At 43.5% G+C, this 9,299-nt stretch overlaps 1 protein-coding gene across 4 annotated transcripts in view; it reads right to left on the reverse strand.

Annotated features, from left to right (window-relative positions):
• EPB41L1 (erythrocyte membrane protein band 4.1 like 1) overlaps nt 1-6,479 on the reverse strand; it is a 177,845-nt gene extending 171,366 nt beyond the window's left edge. For all 4 annotated transcript variants that reach the window (XM_027558657.1, XM_027558647.1, XM_027558659.1 and 1 more), the window contains exon 1: nt 1,175-6,479. The gene's annotated coding sequence lies outside the window, so the exon portion shown is untranslated. The remainder of the gene's footprint in view (nt 1-1,174) is intronic.
• Nucleotides 6,480-9,299: the final 2,820 nt, after the last annotated feature.

Below are 9,299 nucleotides of genomic sequence, written 5' to 3' on the forward strand. Positions count from 1 at the left end.
TTATTGACTATGCCAAAGCCTTTGACTGTGTGGATCCCAACAAAATGTGGAAAATTCTGAAAGAGATGGGAATACCAGACCACCTGACCTGTCCCTTGAGAAATCTGTATGCAGGTCAAGAAGCAACTGTTAGAACTGGACATGGAACAACAGACTGGTTCCAAATCAGGAAAGGAGTGTGTCAAGGCTGTATATTGTCACCCTGCTTATTTAACGTATATGCAGAGTACATCATGAGAAATGCCGGGCTGGATGAAGCACAAGCTGGAATCAAGATTGCCGGGAGAAATATCAATAACCTCAGATATGCAGATGATACCATCCTTATGGCAGAAAGTGAAGAACTCAAGAGCCTCTTGATGAAAATGAAAGAGGAGAGTGAAAAAGTTGGCTTAAAACTCAACATTCAGAAAACTAAGATCATGGCATCTGGTCCCATCACTTCATACCAAATAGATGGAGAAACAATGGAAACAGTGACAATTTATTTTGGGGGCTCCAAAATCACTGCAGATGGTGACAGCAGCCATGAAATTAAAAGATGCTTGCTCCTTGGAAGAAAAGTTACGACCAACCTAGATAGCATATTAAAAAGCAGAGACATTACTTTGCCAACAAATGTCCATCTAGTCAAAACTATGGGTTTTCCAGTAGCTATGTATGGATGTGAGAGTTGAACTATAAAGAAAGCTGAGCACCGAAGAATTGATGCTTTTGAGCTGTGGTGTTGGAGAAGACTCTTGAGAGTCCCTTGGACAGCAAGGAGATCCAACCAGTCCATCCTAAAGGAAATCAGCCCTGAATATTCATTGGAAGGACTGATCCTGAAGCTGAAACTCCAATACTTTGGCCACCAGATGCGAAGAACTGACTCACTGGAAAAGACCCTGATGCTGGGACAGATTGAAGGCAGGAGGAGAAAGGGACGACAGAAGATGAGATGGTTGGATGGCATCACCGACTCGATGGACATGAGTTTGAGTAAGCTCCGGGTCTTGGTGATGGGCAGGGTGGCCTGGCGTGCTGCATGCAGTCCATGGGGTCGCAAAGAGTCGGACACGACTGAGCGCCTGAACTGAAATAAGTGAACGATTGTAGGGAATCTCAGCGTCCAACAGTCGAGGGTGTGAGGGAAGAAAAAAATACGCATGCTCGGGGAATTCTGAAAAATTACCGTTTGGAAGGGCAAGCCAGGCGGGCGTCCCAATTTCACGTGACACCTCCGTTGTCCTCCTCCCTGCCGGAACGTTTCAGTCCCGGAACCTTGGCTCACGGGTCCCAGCGCGAAGGTACTTCCGGCGCCCCTCCTCTCTAGCCAGCAAAGAGAACTGCCAAGTCAGTTCCGGCAGAGAGCGCGGCTAGAAGCGGATCGTGGCCTTCTACCCTGGGGCCCTCCAGGCCCTCCGGCCTTTGGTCGGTAGGTGAACTGGGGGGCCCCGGGACATTCTCGGGTGTGTTTTGCAGAGCGGTCGCCGAGGCTGGCAGTTGGCAGGGCCCAAGACTGGAAGCAGCCGCGAACCTCTCCCCCCACCCCCACCCCCACCCCCACCGCCGCGACCTAATGGCGTCGGCCCCTCCGAGCCAGGATCCTGCCGACCGCTGGGTCTCTTCACCCAGAGCTGCAGGGCTTGGGCTTAGGCGAAGCCTCCGCCTGGCCACCGAGAACGTGGCGCCTTTCGGCGTCGGGCGTGGCAGGACTAGAAGAATGGCGGCCGCTCTAACTCCGCGGAGGGCCGTTAGAGCCTCGGAGGCCCGGGAAGGATTGTGGACGCCAGTTCGTTCACCCTTAGGCCTTGGGGCCACGCGGATCCGCGACCTGAGGTGACCGCTCTGTCCCAGTTGGACGAGACCTCACCTCGTCCGGACAACGACGGACAAAGGCCTTAACGTGCCCGCAAGGTGAGCGGAGCCGCGGTCGACGACGGGTGGAACGTTAGCGGGCCAGTGGGCTTCGATCGTCGTTCTACCGAGACATTGATGTCGGAAGATAGAAATGGTAGAATAACATACCCCTTATGGCCAACAGAAAGTGCCCGGGGCCCTCTGGGAAGATTTACTGGCCGCTGATAAAGGCCTGTGTATATAATATGAAAAAGCTGCTCTCAACTTTACCCCCAACCTTTCAAAAGAAAACTTTGGCTACATCTAGGCCTCCTAGATGTAAAGAGGTTGCCGACGTATGATAAAATAGTTAGAAAAATCACGTCTTGTAAATGCCCATTTGTTTAAAAAAAAAAAAACAACTATAGAAAAGAAATGTCTTCTGGAAATGACTTTTCGAAATGGAGTTGTTTGATTACGTTTAGAAGCAACTTCCGGAGCCACCGAAGTCCCCGTTTGTTCAGTGGGTTGGAGGACGTCGAATGGAAGACCTTGAGGAGGAAGAATAGAAAGTTCTGTGCCAGACTGGTCATACTTAGAAGACATTTCTATATAACCCTTGTTGTGTGTGTGCATTTTGTTCCTCACTACTGTATATATAGTTAACAATAAGTACTTTTTTGAAATACCTAGTCTTTCTAGATGTTCTGAAGTGCCTGATATATGTTAAAAGTCGAGGTAGTAAAAGGACATTTTGTAAATACCTTTTTGTTAAAATTCATACGAAATGATGGGGAGTGGGGGGTTGGCCAGACCCCTTCCTGGAGCAGTACACTCTGTTTTGTGCACTGGTCGGGAGAGGGGAGGGAAGTGCAGATCTCTGCCAGTGTGTTTATAGTGAGGCAAGAGGAACCATTGTCTTTTCCGTTAGTGCATTTTGTTTCACTCTGCTGTACATATAGTGTACATAATGGACAAATGAGTCCTAATTTACAACATCTAGTCTTTCTAGATGTTAAAGAGGTTGCCAGTGTATGACAAAAGTAGAGTTAGTAAATGATACATTTTGTACATTTTGTGTTAAAAGTTTCTAGGAAAGATTGTCTTATCAAAATTTGAGCATCATAGCCCCCTGGGTATGGTGGAAAGAAGACAGAAGAGAAGGGAAGGTCTTAGGCTAGAATACTCATATTTTGAAGACAATTTCAAGATTCTAACTGTTACATGTGGCAGTTTATTCAAGACTGCTTTGTATATAGTGGACAAATTAAGTCCTTATTTGAAACATCTAGCCCACCTAGATGTTTAGAAGTGCCCGACGTATGTTAAATGTAGAGGTAGTGAAATACCACTTTGTAAATACTTTTTGCTCAAATTCATAGGAAGTATTGTCTTTGAGAATGTTAAATGTTAAACCACTCTGTGAGCAGTATACTGTTGTCTACACTTGTTCAGTGGTTTGGAGGAGGTGGGAGGGAAAGAATTAACAAAAGGTAATATGCTAGTTGTTTGCACCTGACATTTTCAGATGAAACATTTTTTGTGTGTTATGTGCATTTTGTTTTGCTGTGTATATAGTGTATATAATGGACAAATGAGTCCTAATTTTGTGACATCTAATCTCTAGATGTTGAAAGAGGTTGCCAGTGTATGACAAAGTAGTAAAATTAGCACATTTTGTACACTTTGTGTTGAAATTCATAGGAATGCTTGTTTTCTGTAAATGATTTTTTTATATGAATGTATTCAGACACCTCTAAGCGTTATACATGCCTGTACTTGTCCACTGGATTGGTGGTGGAGAAAAGGAAGTGAGGGTGGGAATGGTTCAGGCCAAAATCGTCATATTTAGGAGATACCTCAAACTATAGCCATTGTTACCTGTGTGCAATTTTCCTTAACAGTACTGTGTACATAGTGGACAAGTAAGTTCTTATATGAAATATCTAGTCTTTCTAGATATTTAGAAGTGCTTGATGCATTTTACAGTAGACGTAGTAATGCTTCTTGTAAATAGCTTTTTAAAACTGATGGGAAATAACCGTAATTGGAATTGTTAAACCTCCTCTCCAAACAGTATACTCTGCTTTTTCACTGGGTTGAGGGAGGTGGGAGGGAAGTTTGCAAAAGATGTTTTGCTAGTGTGTACTAGAACATTTCAGCTTACCATTGCTTTATATGTTAAGTGCATTTCATTTAACTTTATATATTATGTATATATTGGACAAATGGGTCCCAATTTTATAATATCTAGTCTCTAGATATTAAAGAGGTTGCCAATGTATGACAAAAGTAGGGTTAGTAAACTAACACATTTTGTACACTTTGTGTTACAATTCATTGGAAAGGCTGTCTTCTGAAAAGGACCTTTGAAAGTGAAACTATCATAAATCACATCTAAGTGATACATGTGCCTGTACTTGCCACTCACTGTTGGATGGATGGCAAAAAGGAGGAATTGGAAGAAATGAAAAGTTCTAGACCAGAATGTTCCTTCGTAGAAGATACCTTCAGGTATAACCATTGTTACATGTGTGTAGTTTATTCAACACTACTGTGTATATAGCGGACAAACTTAAGTCCTTATTTGAAACATCTAGTCTTTCTAGATGTTTAGAAGTGCACAAAGTATGTTAAAAGTAGAGGTAGTGAAATAACATTTTGTAGATATATCCTTTCATTAAGATTCATACGAAATACTCATTAAGAAATGGAATAATCAGAGTGATCAAACCACCTCTCAGAGCAGTACGTATTACTTTATTTGTGCTGGTTCAGGGAGAAAGTACAAGGGGGGTTATACCAGTATGTTTATGTTAGGCAAGGTTAACCGTTGTCCTGTATGTGTCTGCGTTTTGGTTTAGTTGTGTATATAGTGTACATAAGGGACAAACGTCCAAATTTACAACATCTAGTCTTCCTAGATGTTAAAGAGGTTGCCAGTGTATGACAAAAATAACCAATAAATACATTGTGTACACTTGATGTTAAAATTCATAGGCAAGATTTCTGAAAACTGGCAGAAGTGAAATTGTTAAAATCCCCTCTAAGCATTATAGATGCTTATTAGACTTGTCCACTGGGTAGATAAAGGGGAAGGGTCCTTGGCTAGAGTGTTCTGTTTAGATGATACTTTGAGACTGTAGCCATTGTACGCTGTGTTCAGTGCTACTGTGTGTGTGTGTAGTGGACAAACTTAAATCCTTATTTGAAACATCTAGCCTTTTAGATGTGTAAAAGTACACAGACTGTTTTGAAAGTAGAGAGTTAAAACACCTTTTAAGTTTTTTTTTTTTTTTTTCTGTTAATAGTAATGGTTTTATTTGGGAATTGGGGTTGTCTTGGAGAGTAAGCTGAAGTTTACTGGGTGGTGGTGGGGGCGGGGGGGGGGGGGGCAGGGAAGGAAGTGCAGAGAGAAGGGCTGTGTGCCCATCAGTCTTTATAGACAAGTTCAGATTGTCTACCCATTGTTCTGTTTGTGCATTTTAGTTAATATTGCTATGTATTAACAAGCAAGTCCTAATGCCCAAAGTATATCAAAAGTAGAGGTAGTAAAATAACCCCTTAATGAATGCCCTTTTGTTGGCTTTTAGGAAGGGCTGTGTCTTCTGGGAGTATCTATGTTAATCCACCTCTTGGAACTAGATGTAGTCTGGTACTTAGTCGCTGAAATGCTGGAGGAGTAAGAGGAAGGGTGAGGGGAAGGGCTCTTGGCTAATAGCTCCCATTATCTGGAAGACAGTTTTAGGTTTTAACTATAGGTCTGTATGTGCATTTTTGTGAAGTACCTATGTTTATTGTGGACAAGCTTCATTACTTTGCAACATCTAGGCTTTTTAGATGTCCTGAGGTGACAATGTATGATATAAAGTAGAGCTAGTGAATTAACCAATTTGTAAATATCTTTGTTAGAATTGATTTTTTTTAAAAGGCAGCATCTTGGACCTGGAATTATTATACCTTCTCTGAGAACTGTACATCAGGACTTGCTCATCTAGGTTGGCAGCTGAGGGGAGGAAGGAAGTCTAGAGGGAGGGCTGTGTGTGGATGTGCTCATGTTTATATTTTGATGATAACCATTGATGTGCGTGCATCTCCTGGCTGTACTATATATAGGAATGCATTGTTTAATAATTCAGCAGAAGCATACCTCCTTGCTAACACCGTAATAGTTTAGATCAGATGATGAACCCTCCTAGAACTATTATGCTTTGTGTGCTCTGTTGCTTTATGTCTCATTTTAATTGAACATTAAGGGAATGTAGTATTTTAATCATGATCTAGAGGCCTGTTGCCATTTTTGTCTTTGAAATTTTTGTTGCCAAGTAAGGCAAGATTACATTTTTTTCCTTCCAGATTGAGTTGGTGTAGTATATTCTTGGTTATCAAAATACTCATAGCTTTGGGACTTTGAAATGGTAAATATTCATGATGTGTGAAACAGCATGATACATAACTGTAGGTCTTCATTACATAAAAATGGATGCTTGGTTGTGAAGATACACAAACGAGACCTAGAAGGACATGTCACGGTAAACTGCTTGTGATTCTGAATGACTTCGTTTTTTGCTTCTTGTGCTTTTTGGTTTCCTATTATGCACATGTTAACTTTTAAGAAATAAATGTTATTTTAAAAACCTTAATGAAGTTTCCATTCTTGTAAAGTTAGCATACACACTCCATAGAACATAGCGTCCTCGTCCTTCATGCCCAGGCTCTAAGGCATCTCATGAGGCCTTTCATTGCTTATATACCTTCCCCCGCACCACCCCATGTCTTGCTACCCTAGGTAGCTCTGCTCTTGCGGCGTTTCCAACTTTGCTCAAGCTATTCCTTCTGCCCTTTGCACATTTTTCATCTAGCAGAATCATTCTTTGTTGCCCTCTCAAACTTCACATACAGTCTTCCCTGACACCCAGAATTAAAGTGCCAGAACCAAATGTCCGAAGTTCCACACTTGCCCTTGGCAGCCCCTTGTAGATGGAACCCACTTCCACTGTCACTGTTTGCTGTGGATTGAGCTCTGGCTTAAATCTTAACCACGGGCAGCGCAGTGCCTGACACAGCAGGTGCTTAGGCAGTGTCCACTGAACACAAGAGACAGTCTCTACTTTTCAGACTGCCTTGTATGGTATAGCTGCTGCTGACGTTGAATATTCAGGGCTTCCCAGGCTGGCAGTTCCTGTCAGATGACCCCACCAAGGGTGAAGGTAGGGTAAGCACCACCCACTCTCAAATCAGGCATGAAACATTCTCTAATGGAATATCAGAGGGGTTCTTAAACCTGGCTTTGAGGGTGACACTTGAGACTGGACTCCAAATGTCAGGAGGTGGCATTTCTAGTGCTTCCCTGGAGTTGTTTGTGTAACAAGCGGGCCAGGAGCCAGTGAGGGCGCGAGACGAGGCCCTTCCCGTTGCCATCTCCTGTTGCTGCCCCTGAGAGACAGGTGTTAGCTGACAGAGATGGGCTTCAGGGACGCACATATGCCTGGAACCCTTGACCTGGAAGGGGAGAACTAGGTGCGTTTGGACAGCTCATGCCAGGCTAGGACCAGTCTGCAGCCCAATCCACAGAGCTGGATAAAAGCTGAAGCTCTGTAATTGAAGGCAGAGTCTCCCATAAAGGCCTGCAGGGTGGAGAGAAGGTAGGTTCATAAAGAGACAAGGTTAGGTGTTTCCCGTGTCTCAGTGGTAAAGAATCCACCTGCCAACCTAGTCTCGGTTCAATCCCCGATCTGGGAAGATCCCACATAGCACGGAACAACTAAGCCCATGTGCCAAACTATTGAGCCTGTGCTGTAGAGCCCAGGAGCTGCAACTAGAGCCCACGTGCCGCAACTACTGAAGCCTACATGCTCTAGAAGCGGTGCCCCGCAATGACAGAAGCCCGTGCACTGCGATGAAGAGCAGACCCCACTCCCTGCAACGAAAGAAAACCCGCAGAACAGCGCAGACCCAGCACAACCCCAAAATAAACAGAAAATTTTAAAAAAGAAAGATAAGGTTAGCCCTCAGAAAGGCAGTCCTGGACCCCCAGGGCAAAGCTAACCCTCAGTGGACAGAAAAGGAAGTCCACAGAGGAGCAGACCCCAACAGGATCACATCTCAGAGCTAACAACATGTATTACCAGGGGAAGAGCACTGAAAGGGAGTCAGATGCCTCAGCTCTTTTTTTTTTTTTTTTTTAATTTTATTTTTAAACTTTACAATATTGTATTAGTTTTGCCAAATATCGAAATGAATCCGCCACAGGTATACCCGCGTTCCCCATCCTGAACCCTCCTCCCTCCTCCCTCCCCTACCCTCCCTCTGGGTCGTCCTAGTGCACCAGCCCCAAGCATCCAGTATCGTGCATCGAACCTGGACTGGCGACTCGTTTCATACATGATATTATACATGTTTCAATGCTCTTCTCCCAAATCTCCCCACCCTCTCCCTCTCCCACAGAGTCCATAAGACTGATCTATACATCGGTGTCTCTTTTGCTGTCTCGTACACAGGGTTATTGTTACCATCTTTCTAAATTCCATATATATGTGTTAGTATACTGTATTGGTGTTTTTCTTTCTGGCTTACTTCACTCTGTATAATAGGTTCCAGTTTTATCCATCTCATTAGAACTGATTCAAATGTATTCTTTTTAATGGCTGAGTAATACTCCATTGTGTATATGTACCACAGCTTTCTTATCCATTCATCTGCTGATGGGCATCTAGGTTGCTTCCATGTCCTGGCTATTATAAACAGTGCTGCGATGAACATTGGGGTACACGTGTCTCTTTCCCTTCTGGTTTCCTCAGTCAGCTCTTATTTAAGCTGTCTCATGAGCTGGGAAACGTTGGCCCCTTGATCCCATCTGGCCTCAGTCCCCTTCTCTGGAAATGAGAGGTTTGTTCCAGCTGCTTGATGAGCTGTTGGGCCTCTCCAGTTGCTGGGCCTTTCAAAGCCACACATTTCATCAACACATTTCATCAACTTCTGGGCCAGAAGTTTCTAAATCCCATTCTGTACTAAAAGGAAGCAAGGTCTTTGGAGAAATGGTTAATTCCAAAGGCTGCAACAAGAGTACAAAATCATCCTGGACTACCCCAGGGCGGCAGAAAACAAGACAGTGCCTCAGAGAATGGCAAGAACATATCAAAAGGACCCCAGAAGCAAGCTTGAAGTGGCATCCATTGGCCTAATCTGTGACAATTTGTGCATCAAAATAGAAAATGATAATAAGATTATAACACATTGAATAAAGCAGGAAGCTATGAGGCCAATGCCAATATAAATTAATGAATAGTAGTCATGTATGGATGTGAGATTTGGACTATAAAGCAAGCTGAGCACCGAACAATTGATGCTTTTGAGCTGTGATGTTGGAGAAGACTCTTGAGAATCCCTAGGACTGCAAGGAGATCCAACCAGTCCATCCTAAAGGAGATCAGTCCTGAGTGTTCATTGGAAGGACTGATGCTGAAGCTGAAACTCCA

Source organism: Bos indicus x Bos taurus, chromosome 13 (assembly GCF_003369695.1).
Source record: "Bos indicus x Bos taurus breed Angus x Brahman F1 hybrid chromosome 13, Bos_hybrid_MaternalHap_v2.0, whole genome shotgun sequence".
Taxonomy (NCBI): Eukaryota; Metazoa; Chordata; class Mammalia; order Artiodactyla; family Bovidae; genus Bos; species Bos indicus x Bos taurus.